General features: G+C 48.3%; 2 long non-coding RNA genes across 3 annotated transcripts; one reads left to right on the forward strand and one right to left on the reverse strand.

Annotated features, from left to right (window-relative positions):
• Positions 1–12,192: 12,192 nt before the first annotated feature.
• On the reverse strand, positions 12,193–15,333 carry LOC124083087 (uncharacterized). 2 transcript variants are annotated; one of them, XR_006848612.2, is made up of 4 exons: positions 15,247–15,333; positions 13,794–14,100; positions 13,286–13,354; positions 12,193–13,192 (listed from the first exon to the last, which is right to left on the reverse strand). It is a non-coding gene; the product is annotated as an uncharacterized LOC124083087 (long non-coding RNA). The 2 variants fall into 2 exon arrangements; XR_009225403.1 differs by having other exon boundaries at positions 13,286–14,100.
• A 134-nt stretch (positions 15,334–15,467) lies between these two features.
• On the forward strand, positions 15,468–22,761 carry LOC124082963 (uncharacterized). Its single transcript, XR_009225402.1, has 2 exons — positions 15,468–15,560; positions 21,493–22,761. It is a non-coding gene; the product is annotated as an uncharacterized LOC124082963 (long non-coding RNA).
• Positions 22,762–24,595: the final 1,834 nt, after the last annotated feature.

Consider the following 24,595-nt stretch of genomic DNA (forward strand, 5'->3'; position numbering starts at 1 on the left):
GCCGGGCGGGTGCTCTGTCACCAGACCGTCACATGCACTTGCCATGTTTGACTCGGACTCTGCCAGCCTGGCAAACAGCAAAGTGGCTCATCAGGGTTTCAGAAAGCAGGAGAAATTTAGCCTGACTCATCCACAAGTAAGAAGCACACTCCCCCTTAGTTCAAGTGAATCAAGAAGCTCCAGCTTAACAAGGAAGTTGTACAGCATAACGTCTGATGCTGACTTGGCTAAGCGACTCAGCAAACAAAACAAAACAAAAGGGGGGATTCCCCTACTGTGCTTAACATGTTAAATACGTAATGATCATTCAGAACAGATGCATGGCACTATGAGTACACAGAATCAGACTAGACAATACCTCTAAAGCCATCAATTTGAAGACCCCCAAAATTTACAGGGTTAAACAAAATAATAAGAATATCCATAAGAAACCCATATTAGCTAGTACTTTGCTTTGCCTGACTTTTAGCAGGCACTAACTGTCTTGCACTGGATGATCTAGAGACTCACTGTTATTTGCTATACTCTGTTGGCAGGTTTCTGTGGGTAAGCACTGCAACATAGTGTATAGGTCTGTTTTCTGTTGCTATAACAAAACACACAAGGCTGGATACTTTATACAGAAAATAAATAAAATAAACCTCTTTATACAGAGGTTTATTTAGCTCTTAGTTTTGAAGTCTGAAAGTCCAAGACCAGGAAGCCCCATCTATTGGTCTCTGGTGAGGGGCCCCTTGGTGGCATCACAAGATAGTAAGTAGATGGCATAATGGGAAGAGCACATGCAAGAGAAAAAGATCACGCAGCAAGAGCAGAAGCTGGAGTGGGATTCAGTGTTCAATCTCACTTTCTTAGAACAACCAGCTTTCTTGGGAACTAACCAGGGTCCCATGAGGACATGGGTCCCTCTCAGAGGTGGTGCTCCCAGTGACCTGATCCTTGCACCAAGCCCCCTCATAAAGATCCCACCACCTCTTAACACTGCCACACTCAGGACCAAGCTTTGGACATTGATCCTTGTGGCCCCAAGGGAGTCTCCCCATAGATGGTCCCGTGAGAAGACGAGAGGGCCAGAGCAGGCCTGGTGCCAGTCAGAACTGGCCGTTTGAACCCAGGGCCCGGGCTGCCCCAGGGCAAGGAAGAGCTGCAGCCTTCTCTCTGTGGCTCTGCAGAGGTGCTCCTGGCAGAGGTGCCCTGGGAGCCGGACCTGAAGGCTGAGCAGGGAGGAGGTGTGCAGCCAGGGCCAAAGCACGGCAAAGACCCCGGGGATGGGGTGGGGGGGTTCACAGAAGCTGCCAGGGCCACCAGGGCACTGAGACAGACCAGAAAGAGCGTCAGGGCCAAGGAGACACCTTTCAGCAAACTACAGCCAGCCCCGTGATGGCGGTGGGAAGTCACTAACCCCAAGGCAGGCAGGCGGCTCTCATGCAGATAGCCCCAGCAGCAGGACGCCCACCCTGGAGGCCCTGCAGAATCACATGCTCACCCTCAAGGTGAAGGTCAAAGGACGGGCACCACGAATCTAATTAGCAGCAGGGACTGCTGGCAACCAAACTCCCTAAGTCACCTCCAAACTGCAGCACAAGGCGTACACCATGTGAGCCTCAGAACCTCAGCAGAGTTCCACATTAGGGCTGCATCAAAGCCAGAGGATCACAGCGCACTGATTTCCAGGATGCTACTGAAGAATGGGGGTTGGTATGTGTCCACCCAGTCGGTGCACATTTATTAAACCCCCTTCTGGGAGTCTGAGGATCAATGAATAAAACAGGTAAACTTCTGGACTCCATGGATGGAACACTGTAGTGATGGAAGATGGACAAGAACGGAAATAAGCAAACAGACCAGTGAGTAAGCAGCAGGGAGGTCCCGGGGACACTGAGCGGAGGTCTGAAGGAGACAGGGAGCGGGCAGCACAGCTAGGAGGATGAAGACGCACTAGCAGAACCTGGGGGACTCTGTTGTGACCAGTGAGTGGCATGTGGAGCCACTGGAGGGTTCTGTGCAAGGAGGCCATGGTCTGCTGGAAGTCTTACAGGCGCAAGGAAGAAACCAGGTGACAATTAGGAGTCTGTGCAGAAATCCAGGCAAAAGACGGCGGCCTGGGCCAGTGTCGATAAGTGCTTGATTCCAGTGCATTCAGAGGGAGGGCCAGCTCTGTTCTCCCGCAGCTTTGATCTGGCAGGCAAGAGAGGCTGGACTATTAGCTGCCGTGGGAAAGATGTCGGGCTGAACGGTGTGGAGGATGCGATTCCATCCCAGACACGCCAACCTCAGGATGCCCACAGATAGCCAAGTAGAGGTGCTGAGTAGGCACTTGGATATCTGCACCTGAATTCAGGGGGCAGACTGGGGCTGGAGCAAGAAGTTTGGGAATTGTCAGAATATAATATATAAAAAAGCAGGACATCACCAAAATGCAGGACTAATGTAAAAAAATCATAATAATAAGGTCCCAGAGCTGAGCATGGGCCTTTCCAGGCTGCAAGATGGAATCCGGGCAGATGAGCAGGAAGCAGAAGAGACACAGCAAAGCGGAGACTCGCGAGTTCTGGAGATCACACTCCAAGGATGCTGGGGGAGGTCAGCTGTGCCAAATGCTACAGTGACAGTCACGTGAAAGGACCATGAACTGGCCCGCAGTGCGTGACCCCCATGGGAACCTTGGGCAGCCAGGGTGGGCAACAGCGCGGCTGGAACGCGGGAGAAAAGCCTGCCTCGGCGGCTCCGGAGCAATTCAGAGAACGGGACCGAGACTCAACCATCCGAAGGACTGCGCTTCTAATGGGGAGGACGGGAAACAAAGGTGGTGTGGAAGTGGGCGTAGGGAGAGGGGTCGAGAAGTTTCCTTAAGACAGGACACTCTGTGGCGTGTTGGGACAACATGACAGAGGCCAAGAGCAGCGTGCAGGAGGGAAAGGAGGGGACTGCTGTCCCCATGGGATTGCGGTGGAGAGGGGACCGCGTGCCCCCATCTCAACAGGGATGAGTCCTCCCTAGGACCCTGGACGGTCCATTCACTCACAACAGAGAAGCCGGAGCAAGTGGGCCCAGGACCCAGGAGCCTGTGGCAGTTGCCTTCTCATTCTATTTTCTTGTTGAAACAGGAAGTCAGGTCACCAGCGGCAAGTGAGGCTGGGGACAAGGACTTCAAGGTGCAGGCCAAGGAGTGAAAGATCCCTAGCAGAAGAGGGGGCAGCGGGGAGCAGTGACTGGCAGGGAGCATTGAGTCCATCTGGGGTTTGGCTTTGCCTGGACACTTGGCCGCATGGGGAGGAGGGAGCTGGGTTTCCCCAGGGCCAGGGTCTCGACAAGCAAGGGGCGCGTGGACATGAGAGACGCGTGGTCCCCCACAAGGAACACCAGCAATAGTGGGAACTCCCTGTAACTGAAGCAAATTAGGAGATCAGATTCAACCCCATGAGGGATTTTAAGAAGAAAAACTAAAACATCGACCTGCATGAACATTCGCTGGGGTCTGTCTCTGCCAGGAAATGAGCTTGGGGTTTCTAGAACCTGTCCTGCAGCCCTCCACACCCAGTCACTGCCCTTCCCACTTGGGAGGTGAGTGGACTGCCCTTGGGGAGGCAGACACTTGGCCCTGGGCCACACCAGTGCTGAGCCCAGAGCTGGGGACTGGGCCTCTCTCCTGTGGGGCAGAAGTCTCTTCCCAGACATGGAGTTCCCGTGGCCAACAACAACTGAGGCTCTCCTTTGACAAAACCAGTTGAGTTCCTGAGAGGCAGCAGGAAGTCACTGGCGCCCAAGGTTGTGTGTCTGGCCACTACTGCTGGCCCTTCACCTCCGCTGCCCGGCATGCACAGCGAACCTACCAGGACTGCAATCTGCGGTTACTGCCGCCGCATAGAACCGTGCTCCATATTGTACCCATCAACCCCTCCCGGAGAGCACAAGGCCTGTGCCTTGCTGTACCACCTGAGGAGAGAGATAATCACCCCGAGGAGCACTGCCTGGCGTGCGCTTTATTACTTGAATACAAAGAGAGTCGATTCAAGAAACACTTAGTTGAAGACAGCATGAAAAAAAAATCATAATCATATGAAAAGTAATTCCTCCTAATGCCACGGAGTGCACGGCAGGAAGTAACCCTCTTCCAGCGGGAAAATGGTCCCCGTGACCTGTTGGGTCTCTTCCAGTGCTGATTCCCACAGTGGCAGGATGGTAAAAGCCAGGGAGACTTTAGTCACGGTGCGGGTACTCTAAGGAGCCGATCTGGACAGTAGGAATGGAGCCCACCGGGGCTGGCCCTAACCCTCCGTCTGGGTGTAAGCACCTTTCAAGCAACAATTCTCTCCACAATGAACGCTGTCTTCAGCAAACCCCAGGCCACACGTTGACAGGTCCAAGATCAGAGGGGGAAATGCCACACACTGGCCCTGCAGCCGCTCACCAGCTGGCTCAGGTATAAAAGATCACAGCAACCAGGCTGTGATCCAGGAGAGTTTGGGTCCTGATCCTTGGTCAAACCGCACTGACCGAGGATCAGGGAATCCACTGTTGTGCGGGAGCTGACAAGGTGGCCTCACTGAGCAGAGTGGAATCAGGACAGAGCTGGCAAGGCACACGGGAAAGGGTGGTGAGCAGGCACAGGGAGCGGTGGGACAGGAGTGGTGACTTCCAACGTCCCGCAGCACAGCAGGTCAGCCGTGGCTGGAACAACTACCTGCATGTTTAACATGAGAACCTGGAGTGTCAGACACAAAGGAAAGAGACGCGTGCCAACTGCCCTGATCTGATCCTCACATGTCTGTCGCACAGGAAGTAAAACGCCACACTGTACCCTGTAAACACGGGCAATTCCCATGTCTGTTAAAGTAAGAATTACATTGTAAGGTTAAACAGGACTCCAGCGCTGCTCTAAAGCATCCCTAATGTGTGCTGTGGCCTCCCTCGTCCCGTCTCAAGAGTCAAAGGACCCCTCGAGACGCTCTCCACGGCTCATCTGAAGAGAGGACACAGCTGTTCCATTGGTGGACACTCAGGTGGAATTTGTATTGTCATCAACATCATTGTCTTTTAAATGCTGTTACTTTCCACTTAAAAATTAGTTTTAAAAAGGCTGTTGACATAGGCACATAGTTATGGATCAGCGGTTCTCAAAGTGGGGCCCTCAGCTAGCTCTGTAGCTTTCCGGGGTCCCTTTTGGAAATGTACTCTCCCAGACAATCAGATCCGAACCTCTGGGGTGGATGCAACTGCTGGGTGAGAAGCACCTGAGGCTGACGTACTCTGTGTCTCTGGACTCTGTGTAAGGACGCTCGGGTGTGCAGTCCCCACTGTACAGTGAAGCAAAGCAGGAAACCAGCGCTAGATTCAACTCACAATGGAGCATGCGTTTTGCTGTTTCACAGGTATTATCCTATTTAATCACTGACCTGCGACGGTCTCCTGAGTTAGATACCATCATCCACATTTGTAGAGGTGGGGAACTTAAACACGGGAATTAAACAAGGAAAAGTCAATTTACTCAGAACAGTGAGGCCAGGACCCACACTCCCCTGAATTTAATCCTAGGCGTTCTGCCTGATTGTACCAGGGTGTGCGTGTGTGCGTGTGTGTGTATGCACATGTGCCTGTGCATGTGTGCACACACATTTTTATGCACATGTCTGAGCAATCTGTGTGCATCCTAATATGAAGAGATAAGAACGATGAAGTCTATATATATTTGATAGGGAAATAAGACAATCCCTGTATCCATCCACAGGAAGAATAACCTGAGGTTGCAAAATGTCTAATAACTCTTCAACTTACTCAAAAGAACACATACAAAATTAAAAACAAGCCATCCACATAAATTTCTTGTCAAATATTAGGATTCCAGGGCTCTTGGCACCAACAGCTGAAGTCCACAGTGGCCTCGCATCCAGTCCCTCACGGCCTAACCTCTCAGGCAGGCTGCACCGGCAAGCCCTGTCTCCTGCTCCACACGTAGGAATTGCAAGAATGCAAGTTGATTTGCAAATAGATTCCAAATGATAGGGTATCATAAAAAACGATTTAGCCCGTCATCTGGATTCAATTTAGCAGAAACATCCATGGTTACAAACTGACCCGCCTCCACACCGGCAGCCCCACAAGGCTGAGCCACAGCCTCCTCCACCAGGGTCTCCCCAGACCCCGCGCAGACTCCCCCCCTCCCCCAGCCTCCCCCCTTCCCCCAGCCTCATCCTCACAGAGGCCTCTGGCAGGGTGGCTCTTGAGTCCACCCACACACTACGAGGCACACCACAGACCCAGCGAGCAAACTCACCATCTAACACACCTCTGCAAGTTGAGGCCGCTCCTGGATGGTAAGTGGTCATTATAACGAGTACGAAGAAACAGAGCGTGTCTAGAGAAGCAGCCCCGTGGGGACTTCCCACGAATGCCATCATGGAAACACGCTTTCAGGTGTGGACAGTGGGGAGAAGGAACCGCAAAACAGCTACCCTGGGACAGTGGGGACGCTGTTTGTTTGGAACGTTCTTTAATAAGCCTGTCACACAGGTCACACAACCTGTGGCTCCTGCCCACCTCTCTCCTCAGGCTTCCCGCAGCCCTGTGGGTGCCACTGCCCCACTCCTCTCCAAGGACTCCCCTCAGGCCTCTGGGGGACCAGCCTGCACCGGCTTCCACGCTGTACCTGCCACCATCTGGAGTGACACTGTAAACTAGACTATGAGCCCCATGACACAAAACAGCCGCTCTGCCCCAGCCCCAGGCACATGGCAGAAGCCCGAGCCCCAAAGCACTGGCGGCTTCGTAACCCTGTCACTTGGCCAGCACTTTCCTTCCACACACACCCACACCTGCGCACACTCACCATGCTCAGCACACAGACAACACTCCCCACACACCACACACTCCTAACACACTAACCAAGCACACCCACATCTCAGCCCACCACACACGCTGCACACGCTCCCAGCCTCCCCAGAGCACACTCACATCCTCCCACACCTGGATCTCACGTAAGATCACCCCTCTCTTCCCAACCACGATGGCAGGGTCCACCCCATGCACGAATCCTCACATTCTCCCCTCTACTGAGCAACAGGGACCAGTGTCCAGAAGTCACCTTAATTGACACCTGTGACCTTACGATTGTTCAGTGTCCCTCTTCCCGTTAGTCCTTCAATAGCGCAGGGACCAGGACTGTGTATGTGTGCGGCACCTACTCAGTCCTGCAAAGACCAGCGCGCGCTGCCCGGGGCTCAGCGGAGCGGCTGTGCCCCCGTGTGAGCCACCTTAGCACCGAAGCCCCGCGGCAGCTCCAGCGCCTGAGGAAGCAGTTCACGGTGACTGGTTTGTGACACTCTCCCTCCGTTGTGGGCATAAAAATCTAATTTGGGGACCTGTCTCAGAAGCCCACTATCACCGAATGCCTATCTCCAGTCTCCCCACATTTACAATGACAACAGACACAGACACGGCAACGGGAGGGAAGCCCAGTGGTCACGAGCACTGACCACAGGTAGCCTCAAGCAGCGGCTCCCAGCTGGAAACGCTGCACCCGCAGACAGGCCTCTGCAATGTGAGACCTGCACCCCCAGCCCTGCCGCAGACAGGGAGGTTCCCACGCCTATTTATAGTCCAGCCAAGTCCCCAGGAGTCTCAGATCCAGCAGAGGAAAGTTTCCAGGGCTTCCTGGCTTCCGCCGGAGGAACTGAAGCCTTTGCTGCTGCTGCCACCTATAGTGAAAAGTGGGAATTCGGAGACGAGAAAGCCCACTGCCAGCCGCCCTTGGGTCCCCCACACACCCCCTTGAGGCAGGCTGACTCTGCTTTCCAACTCCTGAGGTCATCTCGTCCTGGGGTCACTGAGCACGAAGCTAAGGCCATTCGTGCCAGCCCAGATGACAGACAGGAAGGTTCCAGACAGTCTTGGCACAAAAGTCAATGTTTAGCGACGGTGTTGACTGAGGCAGACCAGAGGGAAGGGGAAACAGGGCATTACCAACAGGAAGGCACCTCTCCCTGGAGCCCTCGCGGCGCTCTGCGTGAGCCCCCTGGGCAGCACGTGGCGGGGACCAGTAGCAGCAGCTCACGATTTGGTGCTATTGGCTTTGGTGGCTTTGGTATGGTTGCCATTCCTTTTCATTTCCTTCAAGTTAAAATATTTTTGAATTTGAGAGTTCTGAAAATAAAAGAGCAATGGGGTTAGCACAGGTTGGCAGACAACGGACTTCCTTGGTTAGCTCATCAAGCCACCGGATGGGGCCTCTGGCTTTGCCAGACCATCACAGGGTTTGCAGGCTACTGGAGACCCGCCTGGAGACCTCAGGCAAACCTTCTGCGGGAAAGTCACACTCAACTTAGGACGCCCACCTGGAGGGACCCCAGGTGAGCACCACCTGAGCACGCTCCTCCTCCCAAGCCTCAGCACCCCGACTCACTCAACACGACACAGCTCCTGCCAACCCTCTTCCTCAAAAACAGCCAGAAAAAAATCACTTCCAATGCGGGTCGCCTCATGTTACTTTGTTGCTTAGAACATTCCAGTTGTCAGATGCAGCCTGAGCCCAGCTACTCCTCCTGCTGCCTCCCGCCTGGAATCCCCAGGCCTCTGCCACGCTGGCCTATAGGAGCTCCTTCTCCTTCCCATGCAGACTCTTTAAGTATCCAGGGATTGTAACCTCCTCCTGGGACCCCCATCCCCTCCCTCCCTACCACACTCCTCCCATCCTACGTGGGGGGCCTCAGAGGCACCTGGGGTCTGGGTAGAAACAGCCTGCTGCCCATCTATACTCCACCTCTGGCTGGGGTGGGGTGCCACCTAAGAATCTGTATGGCTGACAAGTTCCCTGGGGACACACAGCAGACGGTCCTGACACCGTTTCCAGTGCCACTTCCTTGAGGAGCCTCCCTGGACAGCCGCCAGGGCCAGCCTCTCGCCCGCACATGGTTGCCCCTCACATCCTTGGTCCAGCTTGCAAGATGCGCCTGTGGATGAGTCACTGACCAAGGCCTGGCTCCTGCTGGACTTGAAATTCCATCAAGAATTCTAGAGCTGAGCTGATTTATGCTATCACTGCCTCCCAGATCTTACGCTGGTGACAAATTCAGAGTTCCAAAAGGCACAGTGAAGCTTCCCCTCCTGAAGCCTGGCAGCCGAGACAGAAATGCTCTCTTTTCCGTCAGCCAGTGGGCAGTCTCCCTCTGATCTGGAGAACGCTCCCTGCCCTCTTCGTCCCTGATGCCACTGTCCATCTTCCCCACAGAAAGAGCCTTTCCAATCCCTCCCAGCTCTCTGCTCTTCCTCTGCCCCATCCGCCTCTTCACCAGGACTCATCTTCCTCATGCACAAATACATTATTCCCCTGCTTAAAAATACAGGACGCAAATTATACACGAGAAAAAGCATCTAGGAAAAAGTTTGTGCATAAAACCTGGTAAAATCCGAACAAAGCCTTCAGTTTAATTGGCACTGACTCTCGTTAAATTGGTTTTGATCACCAGGCCATGGTTATTCTGCAGGATGGGATCATGAGTTCAAGCTGGGAGTGCACAGCAACTCCTGCTCTAATTTTGTAACTTGTAGATGAAACTAAAATTGTTTCATATATATATATATATATATTTTAACTGCAATACTTCTCCAGAACCTACAAGCCGAAACTCCAACACTTACCTGTGGGTGGGCCACTGACATGACTAACAACCTGGCCAGGGTGACTGCCCAAGGCCACTCCCCCCACACAGGCTGTTTCCACACAGTGCTCCAACTGCCCATCAAGTTCTTCCCTCCAAAGTTCCAGTTCATGCTTTTGCTAGAATGATCTTCAGCCTTGTCCACCTGGCACATTTCAATTCATCTTTCAAGACTGAGGGTATAGCCCCTTCCTCCATGAAGCCTCCCCAACCACCTTCAAAAAATCTATCAAGCCTCTGCAGAGAGCCAAGGCCCCAGGTGTGCTTGCTGTTTTATTTAATAAAGGGGGAAAACATCAAAGGTGCTGCATAAGATTTGCAGCGTAAGCACTGCTATCCCCACCCGTCTCCTCACGCTACCTGGACTTTCACTGTGATTCTCTGTGTCAGGCTTTTCCGTTGGCCCTGCTCATCAGGGAGCCCATCCGGTGAAGGGGCTCTACTAACTTTCTAGACCTGGCATGGGCTGGAAGACAGTGGGCAGTCCATTCATTTCTCCTGGTGGACCACAGTTACTAACTCCTCAGGCTGCAAGGGCAGGAAGTCTGGGCTAATTTTACCCTCCACTGGGAAAGCTGAACAATGTTCTGAGTCTGACCAAGACACTGGTGAGTGCCTCCGATTAGGTCTTCTAAGTAAGGAGATTTCCGAGACATTAATGAATGTGATAACTTCAGAGCTTGGTGAGGCAGAGATTAGCAAATCAGCACCTGTCTGGGTACAGAGGTGCATGCCTATAATCCCAGCAGTTTGGGAGGCTGAAACAGGAGGATTGGAGGTTCAAAGCCAGCCTCAGCAACTTAGCGAAAGCCTAAGAATTTAGCAAGACCCTTTCTCAAAATAAAAAATAAATTATTAGACAGGCAAAGTGGCACACACCTGTAATCCCAGCAGCCCAGGAGGCTGAGACAGGAGGACTGTGAATTCAAAGCCAGCCTTGGTAACAGTGAGGCACTAAGCAACTCAATGAGACCCTGTCTCTAAATAAAATACAAAATAGAGCTGGGGATGTGGCTCAATGGCTGAGTGCCCTTGGGTTCAATCCCTGGTACCCCTCCAAAAAAATTTATTTATTTATTAAAAGGACTGGGGTGGCTCACTAGTTAAGTGCCCCTGGGTTCAATCCCCAGTACCACAAAAAAAAAAAAACCCTAAACAAAACAATAACAACAACAACAACAAAGCAGTACCCTCCAAATAAGCACAAAGTCACAGATTTTCAGATACACTTCTTCACCACGGGCCAAAACACAATTAGAAGGCTCTTCCCCTGATGTATTTGTTTATTTGCCAAAGAAGTATTGATGTCCAGCTTTTAACAGATGCTATTTATATCAGAATCATAACAAAAGTGCCATCCATCTGCCTTGGCATCCAGAGAAAACACAATTCAACACAAGAGTAAAAAATGTGCGCAGCCAAACAGAGATGGCACCAAAAGCAAAAATTATTGGAACTGGTAGCTTGGGGGAGGTGGTTGGGGATTAGCACTTGACTACATTGAAAAAAACTATAAGCAACACAAAAGATCTTGGCAGTTAAAACCAAATACTTGAGAAAAACCTCTCCTCGTCTATTCCACTGTCAAATGGATGGTCTGTCATATCTGGGGACACATATTATGAAGCTCCCTCTAAGACTTCCATTTGCTTCCATGTATCCCTCAGTCATTCACTGAGCGTCTGTGCTTTGGGACAGTGGGAAAAACAAAGGACTTGGAGTCAAGCAGACATGGGGTCAAACTGGCTCTGCTATCTACTGTGCAAACTTGAAAGTTAAATAACCTCTTCCTGAACCAGTTTCCTCATTTGCAAAATGGAAATAACATTTCTCCTTAAAACAAGTATTCTTAACCTGGAATCTAGGGACCATGTGTCCACACATGTGCATCTGTAAATCCATAAACTCTGAGATTGAATACACACTTGTATGTGATTTGACTATCTTTGCTTTACACAGAGCAAGTGACTCCCCCCCAAAAAAAAAATGTTTAAATCTACTAAAAGCCAGGAAAGGACTCCAGCTCACATCCCTGAAGTGCCTGGCACGCAGTAAGCTTTCACTGTTTGGTTGCCATTCCTCTTTTCAGGTCCTTGGAATGTACAGAAAGATAAACCAGAGCACCGGACATATGTCAGGCAGACTGTTGCTGTGTAGGATACTAAGTTTTGCCGGGTGCGGTGGCGCACCCCTGTAATTCCAGTGGTTTGGGAGGCTGAGGCAGGAGTATTGCCCCAGCAACTTAGTGAAGTCCTAAGCAACTTAGGAAACCCCTGTCTCAAAATAAAAAAAAATAAAAAGGGCTGGGGATATGGCTCATGGTTAAGGCTCAATCCCTGGTACAAAAAAAAAAAAATAGGATGCTAAGTGTCATCTCAGGATATTAAAGGATGATCACAGAGAACAAAGCAGTCCAGAACACCCCTGCAGGAGGTGCTGACAGGCAGAGGTGCTGACAGGCCAGAGGCACCCCAAGTGCCAAGAGAGGGAGGTGACTACTGCTGCAGCACCTCAGTGCCTTGGCAGGGCCTGGCAGTGGGCAAGCGCTCAATGAATCGCTGCTAAGGAAATGAACAAGTAAAGGACCGAACCAACCAAGGGGACAGGATAACACTGTTCACAAAGTCCCACAGTGGAGGCAATCAGAGGGCGTTACTGGAAACGATTATTCAGGAATCTTTAATTTCAATATTCAGTTCCAACACAGTAGCCCACACACTCCCTGATAGTGGAACGCTAAGCCTCCACTTCCCTCACCCACCTGTAACCCAGGCCCTTCCCAGTCTCTGAGATGAGCCCCACGAGAAAGTTCTCTTTGATCTAGGTAACACAGAACTGTTATTCCAGGAGGAACTAAAAGGTTTTGTTTAGGAGGATAGCAAGTTCAAAGCCAGCCTAAGTAAGGCACTAAGCAACTCAATGAGACCCTGTCTCTAAATAAAGTACAAAATAGGGCTGGGGATGTGGCTCAGTGGTCGAGTGCCCGAGTTCAATCCCCAGTACCAAAACCAAAACCAAAAGTCTTCTTTACTTGTACAAAACGATGCAACTTCCTTCTTTTTTTTTCCTTGGGTTGACAAAATGTGCAGCTAAATTTGCAGTCCAACTCTACTCCTTATCTCCGACGATCTGTGCAATCTCTTCTCTCCTGATGTTATTTTCCCACTCTGTGTGCCTTTTTTCATGATCCTGATTTCCATGTTTCTATTTTACCACATTGCAGGTATTCTTAGAGTCCAAGCCTTGGCAGGATTCGGGGAGTATACAAACACTGGAGAGTGGTAGAGTACTAGTCAAGAACACAGGTTCTATTAGCAGGCCGCCTGGAATAAAGGCCATGTTCTAGCATTTATCCACTTTATAAAGTCCTTTAACCCATGTCCCTGAAAATGGGAAAAGCAACTCCTTTTACACAGGCAGGTTGTGAAGGTAAGCAAAAAAAAAGCATGTGGACCCCAACCCAGGCCAACAACGTAGTAAGTGCTCAACATTATACAAACTAAAGACAAATAGATGGAGAGAAAAATAACAGATGGCACCTGAAACAAGTAAACAAAATAAAAGTCAGAGGTCAAAACCAAGAGAAAGAGAAGTTAAAAGTGAAGCATTTTGCCCAGCACAGTGGCACATACCTGTAATCCCTGAAGGCTGAGGCAGGAGGATCGCTAGTTCAAAGCCAGCCTCAGCAACTTAGTGAGACCCTACCTCAAAATAAAACATAAACAGGGGTGGGGATGTGTCAGGCACAGTGGCGCACACCTGTAATCCCAGAAGTTCTAGTGCAACTCAGTGAGACACTATCTATAAATATAAAAATATAAAAAAGCGCTGGGAGTATGACTCAGTGGTTAAGCACCCCTGAGTTCAATCCTCCGCACCAAAAAAAAAAAAAAAGAAGAAGGCCTTTAGTACAAGAAATATATTATATTCATGTTCTTTAATTACAATTTCCTCAAATACACCCCTCTTCCAAATAGTGAGGGCATCAAAGTGAATTAATATTTAAATAGAATATTACAATAATATAATCAACAAAATTGTGCAAGCCTAGATAAGGAGTATTTTTTTGATAGATACACTTCACAAAAAGACCATTTGTAGCATAAAAGAAAGAAAATTATGGTTGATTTCTTTTCTCACCATTTCTCATATTCATTATGCAGCTTAGTTTTCAATCCTGGAAGGGGAAGGAGACATCCAGGAAACCCTCTTGACTCTCAGCATGTACTAACTTCATACAGTCACTCAATACACATCTGTAAAGAAGATTCACTAAAGCAATGGCCTTGTGAGTGGCCACTGGCATCTGACCACAGTTCTGGGCTGGACAGGAACCATTCTACTGAACATTCTCACAGAGCTGGCTCTGTCTCTAGGTGCTGGTCAGCCGAAGAGGTCACAGCATGAGTGCTGGAGAAATCGCTGTCCACAGGGAAGCAGTGAATGGCTGGAAAGGGGCAGGAAAAAGGCAGACAAAGTTGGAGAACAAAATTTAAGTTCTCAAGTAAATATTTCTTGACATATTATCTACAAACACCTATCACAAATCAAATATTAAACTGAATGTGGAGGGGAAAGGGATAGCATTATATAACTAAAACAGAATCCTTGTCCTCAAAGACACGGTTGGATGGAGGCAAATATATTCACAGATGACCACTCCTGCCTGGCTGACTTTCCAATCCCCAGACCTTCGCTGAATAAACGTTTGCTGAATTGAAGGTAATGGATAAAATAAGGATAAAGGCACCGTAGAGTGTACAAGTAGAATTTATTTATGCCATTTCTGTACGTTTACCCCTTAAGGATTACTAATGAAATTTTTAAAACACTATGAATGTCTCCAAAGTGATGTAGGAGCCTGCTTAATGCGTCAAGACGTCCTCAAAGGCTAAGATTTTCAGGAAAGGAGAGAAAGGGAGGGGAGGGATGATATGGACAACTGTCTTAACTAAGACCAGAATCACACTACATTTCACAAAGTGCTTCCAGACAAAATGAGCGAGATTGGGCAGGGATTGCCATGTGTGGCTATGTGTGGTCCAAGGGGAAGAGTGGGAAAGAGCAGAGATTTGCCACGATACAGAAACGCGTTTGTATTTTGGCTTTGAGGTTTTCTAGTTGTGTGATCTGGACAAACCCCTCAGACTCCAAGTCCTCATCTATAAGCTGGAGTTAATGGTATTCAAGATTGCTGTGGGGCGTGAATGAACACGGGGCACGAAACGTTTTGTAAAACTGGAGCGATCTGAGGCATTTCCGCACACGATCCCTGTCAGATCCTCGAGATCCCGGGAAGATGCCATCACCTTCCACGCTGTTCACTGTCGCTTTCCTAAAAGTCGCGGAGCTCTAGGGGAGCAGGGACCGCCCTGTGGGCAGCAGCCCAGAGCCTACGACGTGCCAGGCACAGGCAGCCGCTCCTGGACGTGCTGGGCACACGAACCACAACCTGCGTCCCAGTGGGCAGCGGCGCTGGGCAGTCTCGGCCATGAGACGCTCGGGCGCCCGCCCGGCTCCTCCTCGGCCCCAGGGCTCGCGCGTCGCCACCCGAATGCACGCGGGGAGAGTGCGCCGTGGCTCGCGGCCTTACCCGGGCCCTGCTCGCGGCTCCGCCTCGCGGGGTGCGCGGACCCTTGGTAACAGAGGCCCGGCCCACCCCGCGTCTTCGCGACGCGGTTGCCAAGCGACGAGCACCCTCGCCGATTGGGCAGTGGACCTCCGCCCTGATAAGAAACAGAGCCGCGATTGGTTGAATGGAGGGCAGCGCGAGGCGAAGGGGGCGGGGCCAGGGTGGCGGATCCGCCTCCGAAAGAACTTCCGCCGGAAGTTCCGTTCCTGGGGAAGTGGAAAGCGGGCGACCGGCATCTTGGCAGCGGGTTTCTGTTACGTGGGCTTTCTCGTCAGGTGAGGCCCGGTCACAGCGAACTGCGTAGGGCCGTGTGGCCTGGGGTAGCGAGTTTCCTTCTCTGAGCTGCGGAGTCTTCGTCTGCTACAAACGAAGCGCAGTCTCGTGGGGCAGAGGCGAGGCTCCTAGCGCCCGGTTCCTGCTAGTTGTCACGCGTGTTCCCCGCCGAGCGCCGTTGCCCTCCAGCACCCCGCTGTCACCCGGGGCCCCTGCGCCGCACAGTGAAGCCGCCCGCGTCCCCGCCCTGCCCCACTTCTGTTAGTGGCGTCCTCAGCGGCCACCGCCGCGTCCCCGCCTCCGGGCTTGCGGGGGCCCCATGTGGGCCGCGCGCCCCAGCTGCATCCGCGCCGTCGCGCTATGAGGTCTTAGGACACGGTCGGACGGCCACCAGGACCGTTCTTGATGACCTCGCTGTCCTCCCGCGGTCGCTGTGGCCACGAAGCACGGAGCCAGTTTGAAGGCACCCAGCTGGCCAGCTCGGGCTGGTTTCTTCCCAGGCCTCTCTGGTTGGCTTGTCCATGGCCCCTGTGTTAGGACCTGCTCTTGTCCTAACACCAGTCTGCTGCATTAGGGCGACTCTAGTGACCTCTTGTTAATTTCCTCCTTGCGGCTTTGTCTCTGGATATGGTTGCATGCTGAGACCGCGAAGTTAGGGCTCCAACGTATGAATGGGAGCTGGACGACACAATTCAGCCCTTAAAGGCATACAGGTGTTGTGTACAAATCATATTCCAAAATGTTTTGGAAAGTTTGAAATTATTTCCAAATTTTAAAACATAAAAAATCTGTGCAAGTATTTATTTTGTTTATAGATTTATTGTCGTTGTCCAATATCATATTGTCTTAATTACTATTATAGGAATAATATTATCTTGGGTCGTCTCTACATTCCTCTCTGTATTTTAAAATGATTTGAGATGACTGATATGAAGGAAGAGATTTAGACTTACATGTCCCCAGAAACAGGAGGCATAGCATGCTACACAAGGCCACCTGGGGAAGCACCCGAGTCAGGAGGCAGAAGGGTGAGGAGAGATGAGGAAAGGAAGCTGGCAGGTTAGCCTTGGCTAGTTAAGGAGAGCTCTAGAGCACTGGGGCAGGAACCTGGCCTTAGAGAGAGAGTGGCAGCCCTGAGGGTAAGAGCTCCAGAAAGGAGGTAGTCTGGGTGTGCACTGGGATGGGGTAGTTTTCATATGAAAACCGGACCTTCTAGGATTTGGCCAAGCCCAGGAGGGGCAGCTGCTCCTTTGTTAGCAAGGCCCCAGATGTCAGAGCACCAGAAAATACAGAAAGTTAAAGCCTTGGGGAGTAACACATGCTGTTTATCCATTCATTTCTTGATAGATGGTTGCGTTGTTTCCACCTTTTGGCTGCAGTCAATAATACCACTATGAACACCAGCTCACAAGTATCTCTGTATTACTAAGTGGAATCGCTGGGTCCTGTAATCCTAAATGTTCCCCTTTGAGGACCCACTAGACAGTTCTCTACAGCAGCTGTATCCCTTCACATTCCCACCAGCAACCGATGAGGGTTCCAATTTCACTACTGTCTTTCAGTTTGGGCTTTGAGATTTTGGTTAGTATGAAGTGGTATTTCAGTGTGGTTTGATTTGCATTCCGCAATGACTAATGATGCTGAACATCTCTCTTTTCATTTGCTTATTGGTCATTTAAATGTCTATTCAAGTCTTTTATCCATTTTTAAATGAGGCTGTTTGTCCTTTTGCTAAGTTGCAGGAGTTGTTTATATAATCTGGATATTAAATCCTTATCAACTATATAATTTGTAAACATTTTCTTCCATTCTTTTCACTCTCCAGTTTTTTTTTTTTTTGGTCCCAGGGATTGAACCCAGGGGTGCTTAATCACTGAGCCACATCCACAGCCTGTTTTTAAGTATTAGAGACAGGGTCTCACTGAGTTGCATAAGGCCTTAATAAGCTGCTGAGGCTAGCTTTGAACTCACCATCCTCCTGCCTCAGTTTCTCGAGCTACTGGGATCACAGGTGTGTGCCACTGCACCTGGCTCCCTCTCCTAGTTTTTATGTTCATGAAGTGTATTGATTTTTTAAAATTCCTAATCCAATTAGGCATTGCTAGCATATAATATAGATATGTGATTGATTTTGTATGCTGATTTTATATCCCATGATTGATAAATTCATTAATTTTAATTAATAAGCTTTGTACTTTCAGACTTACCCAGTCTTATCATCTGCAAATAATAACTTTTATTTTTTATTTTATAATCCTTATATTTTTAAAAAGCCTCGTTGCACTAGATCTCCAGCACAGTGTGAGAGGTGATAGGGCAGACCCCATTCTCTCCTCAGCTGCTTCAAATATTTCACCACATGATATGTTGTTTCCTTTGGGGTGTAGGAGTTTTTGTTTGATGTTTTTATAGATATCTCTCATCAAATTCAGAAAGTTCCCTTCCAGTCTTAGTTTACTTAGAATTTTTATTTATAACTGGGCATGGTGGTGCACGCCTGTAATATCAGTTATTTGGGACCCTGAGGCAGGAGTATTGCAAGTTTAGGGCCAGCCTCAGCAACATAGAGAGACCCTGTCTAAAAAAAAAAAAAAAAAAGTGCTTGGATGTGGCTCAGTGGTAAAGTGCCTTTGGGTTTGATCCCTAGTACCAAAAAAAAAAAAATTGTAAAAACTGTTTGAATTTTACCGATTTTTCTACATTTGCTGAAATGACCCAATGTTTTTTCTTCTTCATTCTGTTAATGTGATAATTTTTTATCATTCAGATGACTTTGAATTCCTAGAATAACTATTTTATATACCACTGGATTAAATTAGCTAATATTGTTTTGGCCACTTGTCTGTTTATTGGTCCCAAAGTCTTGTTAGACGCTCAGCCATGCTCACACATTCATGTTGTGCCTATAGCTGCTTCTGCATCACAGTGGCAGAGCTGAGTTGTCACAGAGATCGAATGACCTACAAGGACAAAAATTTTACTCTCAGGTCCCTTTACAGAAAAGGTTTAAGTCCTAGGTTTTCTCATGGGAGAGACTGACCAGCATTTTCCCTTTTTGTAACGTCCTTATCAAGTTTTAGCACTGAGGTTATCCTCACCGCACAGGGCACACTGAGGAGTGCTTTCTTTTTTTTTTTTTTTTTTTTTTTGTTCTCTCAGTTTTTGTAATACTGTGTTAATTTGTTTTCTTTAAATGTTTAGAAATTTTGACTGGCAAAGGCATTTGGTCCTGGGGTCTTCTTTGTATGAAGTGCCGAAAAATTGATTCAAGTTTTGTTTGTGTCTCCTTGTGTCTCCCTGGATAACTTGTGCTTTCCAGAGAATCTGTCCACTTCATCTCAGTTGTCAAGCATGTTGGCCTAACACTGTTTTCAACACCCTCTTAGCACCAGGTCTGGTGGATCTGGGTGACCAACTGTTCTGTTTGCCAGGAAATGAAGGGTTTCCTAGTACATAGTCTTTAGTGCCAAAACCAGGACTGTCAGTCACCCTGGATCTGCAGTGACATCGCTTCCTTCCTTCCTGTTAATGGTTTGTCTGTAGATTTTCAAATAGATCTCCTACTCATTTTCCTCTCATTGATTTTTTGCTCTTTTTTACTTCCTTATTTCTTTTGGGCATAATCTGCTCTTCTCTTCCTGCCATTATGATATGAATATTGAAATCACTGACTTTCAGCCTTTTTTCTTTTCTAAGTCAGGTGTTCAAAGCTATAAAGGACCCCCTACCCCACGCACTGTTGTGGCTGCATTGTCATAGACTGATCTGGAGCATTCAGTTAAAAACCTTGTTTTAATTTCCATCTTTTTGGCCTATGGCTGTATAGAACTGTCTTAATTTATATACATTTGGGGGATTTTCCAGCCATATTTTTGTTGTCAGTTTTTTAGCTCATGTCCATTGTGGTCAGAGAACTTTAAGATTTTATCTGCTGAAATTTGTTGAGACTCATTTATGGTTCACCATATGATCAGTTCTAGGAACTACTTTACGTGCACTTGAAAATAGTGTGCATTTTGGAGTTGTCAAGTTGTTGGGTTTTCAAGTTAGGTCAGGTTTGTACAGCTGTTGAAATTCTCCATCTCTTCTTTCTGTTGTTGTTCCTGTTCGTTCTTTTCCAGAGAGAGGACACAATAAAAGTTGTTTAGTTGTGAATCTGCTGCCAAGGAATCAATTCAGTTTTTATTCATATGAAAATGCATTTATTCACTGTCCTTGTTAAAAGATGTTTTTGCTGAATATAGACTCTAGGTTGGCAGTTATTCTCATTCAGCATTTTAATGATGCTGTTTAGTTATAGCTGGCTTTCGTCCTTGAGTTTGCCAAGTCTTCTGTCTTCGGAAGGAATGTGTCTTTCTTTTCTCTGGAGTTTTAAAGGTGGGCCTATGTGTGGTTTTGTCTTTATTTTGCTTGGGTTTGAATATGTGGCCTCATGTCTTTCATCAGTTTTAGAAAATTCTTGACCATTATCTCTTCAAATGTTGCTTCTGTCTCATATTCTCCTCTTCTGTGACTGTCAGTTATAAGGACTATTCACATAACGTTGGAACAGTTGTGTTTAAAAAAAAAAATCCTGTGGCTATTTATAATCTCAAGGGTTATCTCCACTGTATTTTTTAGCTTTTTTTAAATTTTATTTTTTAGTTATAGTTAGATGCAATACCTTGATTTTATTTATTTTTTTTATGGTGCTGAGGATCATACCGAGGGCCTTGCACGTGCTAGGCGAGCGCTCTACCACTGAGCCACAACCCCAGCCCCACTATATTGTTTTTTAAAGTTCACTTTAGAAGAGCTATTTAAAATAACATCTAATATGTCCAACATCAGAAAAAAAAATAATGACATGGCACTAGGAATTCACTCAGTCTGTGTTAAATCAGTCCCTTCCTCCCCCTCTGTCCTTCTTCTGTCTCCTCCGCAAGGTGTACTCCAATTCATATCCAGATAGTTAAAATAAATACACAAACAAAAAAAGTGAGGGTTATTTGTTGTTCAGAATAAAGTAAGTATGAGAACAGGCCTTTATGTGGGAGTCTTTGAAAGGATTCTAGTTTTAACAGTATTCTTCTGAGAGAATTTTAGATGAAAACTGATAATCTGGCTATGTGAGCAAACAATATTTTAGTAGGGACTTAGTGTCTTTTGAACTGACCTGAAATCAGCAGGGAAGCAGAGCAGTGTACATCTGGGCCAGTGTAGCTACCAATCAGGAAACTCGAAATCCTTCCTTATTTCTTTGAATCCATGTACAGTAGTCCTCCCTGCTTTCTCTGATTTCAGTTACATTAGGGTCAACCATGGTCCCAAAATATTACATGGAAAATATCAGAAATAAACAATTCATGAATTTTAAACTGCACCCTATTCTGGGTAGGGTTATGAAATCATGTGCCATCCTGCCCCACCCTGTCCAGGATGTGAATCATCTTGTCCAGGGTATCCACACTGTATATACCATCCACCCGTTAGCCAACTACATACCGGTCTCGGTTATCAGATTAACAGTCTCTCAGTGCTTGTGTCCAGCTAACCTTCACATAGTAGCCTAACACTACATCACAGCACCTACGTCATTCACTTCATCACAGGCATAGTAAGAACAAGGATAAGGACAGTACAATAAGGTGTTCTGAGCCAGGTGCACCCCTGTAATCCCAGCTACTCCAAGGCTAAGGCAGGAGGATCCCAAGTTCAAGGCCAGCCTGGGCAGCTAAGCATGACCCTGTCTCAATATTTTTATAAAAGGTTGAGGTGCAGCTCAGGGCTAGAGTGCTTCCCTAGCGTGTGCAAGACCCTGGGTTCAATTCCCAGTATCATTAAAAAATTAAAGATACTCTGAGACTGAGAGCATACTTACATAACTTTTATAATTATTCTGTTTTATTATTAGTGATTGTCATTAATTTCTTTTTTTTTTTTTTTATTTTTTAGGTGTAGATGGACACAACACAATGCCTTTATTTTTATGTGGTGCTGAGGATTGAACCCAGGTCCCACCCGTGCTAGGCGAGCGCTCTACCGCTGAGCCACAATCCCAGCCCCATGTCATTAATTTCTTTACTGTGTATATTTTTTAAATTGAACTTTTCCCATGGGTACATATGTTAGGGAAAAAAAGAAAACTATAGGCACATATAGGGTTCAGTCCAATCCTCAGTTTCCAGAATCACTGGGGGTCTTAAGATGCAACCCCAGAGTGAAAAGGCAGATGACTGTATTCAAAGGACTGACTAGACAAGGCTGTCACAAGGGTTACCACGGATGCTTTTGTGTGTTTGAAGAGCGTCTTCACTCTGAAGGATTTCCTTGCTGCTGGGAATTTCTCACTTCCATGAGAAGAGTTAGTTTTTGTTTTTGTTTTTGTTTTTACAAGATCCTAAATCCATCTTACTTGTATCCTGATGAAACCATAGTCTCTATTAAAGTAGGTTTGATCTTTGTTCAAACAGCCCAGAGTTCTGTAATGTGACAGTGGCTGCAAGGGACAGTCTTCAGGGATTGTTGCTTTGAAGGAACAGCTTTCGCAGTGCCTTGGGTGCCCTGCAGTGGGTCTGCTTTCCCAGGGAACCCTGGATCTTGGGGGTGCTTCCTGTCCTCTCCAGGATACCCATCTGCATCACTTAAATGAGCCAAGTGAGTCACTTGCTTCCTGAACACAATCTCCACTCCTCCTACCCACTGCATAGATCTGCTGCCCAAGACCTTTGATGATCTTGAAAAGCAACTGTGAGGAACAGGAGAAAATATATTTACACTTAGGATTGCCAGCAGACAGCCCATTCCCTCATGGATGGAGACAAAGCTGGGGTCTTGGAGAAGTGCATGGCAGTGACCCTCTGTTCACCCCGTGGGGCTGAGTCCTGAGTGGCTTTTCACCACAGTTCTGTGCACCTGGAGATGGGGCAATAAGGTGAAGCATGTGACTATCAGTCATCACTGCTGATGCTCCAAACAGAGGTTATGCCTGTGTGTGTGAGCAGCAGGGACTGACTGACCTGAGACCTGAGGGACCAGCCTCCCCCACATCTGTTAATAAAAAGAGACAGAAGAGCAAGCACTGGCCAGGTGCACGCTGCCCAGAGCACCTGTGGGAATTCTGACTGCCGTTCCTTCTGCTGCCTCATAAGAGCTGCCTAGCTATCCTCAGGGGAAGAGAAATTAAATAAAAATAAATGAGGTATAAGTAGCTGTCTTGGAAAAGCTATTGTCGTTATTTTTTCTTTACTAAAATAGATGCTTCCTCCCTCGGATGTGTACCTTGACAGAGGCAGCTGCTCGCTTCCAGCCAGCCAGAAACAAAACTGCACTGTTCATTTGTCACTATAAGTAATTGATCACCATTTGTAAACGGGCCATTTCAGTGTCTATTCTAGGATCCCACGTTCAGAGAGACTCGACACCAGCTCAGCACAGTCCCGTAGAAACTTCCACCCCTTAATGCACTAATATACTATTAAGCTCTTGATTTCCCTTATAGCTGCTAGTTGTCTCCTTTCATGGAAATGGAATAAAAAATCCACTTATCTTGCTCCTGAACAAGATTCCACAGTGTAGAATACAGAAATTTTGAGTTTCAATGAGTCCTGCCCTCTCAACAACATTGTCTTGCAGCCATCTTAGAAGAATGGCCCTCCCTCTGAACAGAGAAGCAGTTAGAAAAGAACAATTTCATGTTTCGTACACCTGGGCCACAAGCAAACCCCTGGCAATCACAAGTAATTCTCTTTACCGAGAGCCAGGATCTTGCAACAGCTTGCAATTAGTGCTGTTTAGCATTTAATTTGCCTTTAGTTAGGTAACAAGCGTCTATTGATTACCTGACAGGAGCAGGGTGCTGCACTAAGCACAGAGTGGGGAGAGTGACAAAGGAGGTGCTGCCCCTGCTTATGGTCTACTGGGGCTGAAAACATCTACCCTGGAAAGGAAGACAGCTAACAAATGTAAAGCAATATCCCGTGACTGGGGACTCTCAGAATCCCAGGATCCAAGTCCTGGCACGCTACACAGAGAAAGGCGAGCTGCTGCGCCTCATCTCACGATGGGCATGGGCATGCAGTCACCCTCTCTGGGGAAGGAAGCCTCAGCCTCTCCCTCCTCTGGAGGGTCCCAAGTGTGGTAGGACCCAGGGCAGAGGTGGTCGCTAACCACTGGAAATCAGCCAGTCTACCACATTTGGTGACTGCCTAAGGTCTTAGGTAAAAATGCAGCCTCAGTGTGAACTTTAAGGTGAACACAAGATGGGGACGTGGACCTACAGCACTGGGAATGCAGAGGCCAGGGATCTGCTCCGAGCAGAGCACGTGCTTAGCATTCTTGAGGCCCTGGAATAAATGCCAAGCAACAAAAAGCAGCAGCAGGGGACTCCAAGACAGTGTAGGAGCCACCAAAGTCAGGGAGGCTGACACAAGAGCCAGGGCCTTGGTGTGGGCGGGGCCAAAGGGCAAGTACCAGATGAAGTGCTTTCAGGGTCAGGGACGCTGGCATCCGAGTGCTACCAATATGACCCCACTGAGCTGGATCCAGCAGGCAGCAGGAATGTCCTGCCAAGACTCCACTGACCAAGGCCTCTGTGCCAACGTCTTGACCCCAGGGAAAGTGAAAGGCATGCTCATGGCCCTCCTCTGATGCTTCTGCAGTCGGTCACTGGGTCCCGGTTATGTGATGGGAGGTGCAGTATTGACCAACAGTGGAGCTTGCAGCCCTCACACTTTGTACCCAGCTCAAAGCTGAATCAGTGGAAGCTGGGTTAAGTCAGGGAACAGTAGCCCAGGTGGGGCATGGTGGGCACAAGAGCACAGAGATGGACTCTGAGCTGCCAATGGCATCTGAAAGATACTCCCCCCAACACCCGGAAACAGAATGTACTACAAAGTACAAAGGCGGGGCTGAGACTGGCGATTGGGCCATTCACTGAAGTCTTCTGAGGACGTACAGACGAATCAAGTCCCTGGTGACACGGAGGGAGTGGTCCTTCTGCAGAGATGGCCTTGCTCACAATATTCTCAGACTCCTGTTCCCAGCTGGTGCCCGAAAC

This window comes from Marmota monax, unplaced genomic scaffold (assembly GCF_021218885.2).
Source record: "Marmota monax isolate L192 unplaced genomic scaffold, Marmota_monax_Labrador192_F-V1.1 WCK01_AAM20220418_F8-fsc00051, whole genome shotgun sequence".
Lineage (NCBI taxonomy): Eukaryota > Metazoa > Chordata > Mammalia > Rodentia > Sciuridae > Marmota > Marmota monax.